Below are 374 nucleotides of genomic sequence, written 5' to 3'. Positions count from 1 at the left end.
TTAAAATATAAAGCATTTCCAGTGAAATAACAGAACTTAAAGCAACTTCTTGCTGTCTTTGATTTCAGGCAATTGCAATAGAACATGAAGGCAAAGGACCCACTTTTCTGTATACAGAGACTTCCAGCTACGACTTTCTCCCATCACATACAGCTGCAGTTCAACCTACCACTCAGGTGGAAGGACTCCAAAAGTGGAAATTCTGTGTCTGCATCAAGAATAGCAATCTCATCCTCCTCACTGAAAGCAGATTTTCTTCCTATACATGTCAGCTTTTTAAGCTGTGTATTCACATTCTTACCTATATGCTTTATGTGATTTCCCCATCAAACCTCAAGATTACTAAAAATGAAAAGAAGCAGCTTCCATATAGA

The sequence above is a fragment of the Melopsittacus undulatus genome, chromosome 2 (genome assembly GCF_012275295.1).
Source record: "Melopsittacus undulatus isolate bMelUnd1 chromosome 2, bMelUnd1.mat.Z, whole genome shotgun sequence".
In the NCBI taxonomy this organism is placed as follows: Eukaryota; Metazoa; Chordata; class Aves; order Psittaciformes; family Psittaculidae; genus Melopsittacus; species Melopsittacus undulatus.
Note: the sequence above shows the minus strand (reverse complement) of the source record.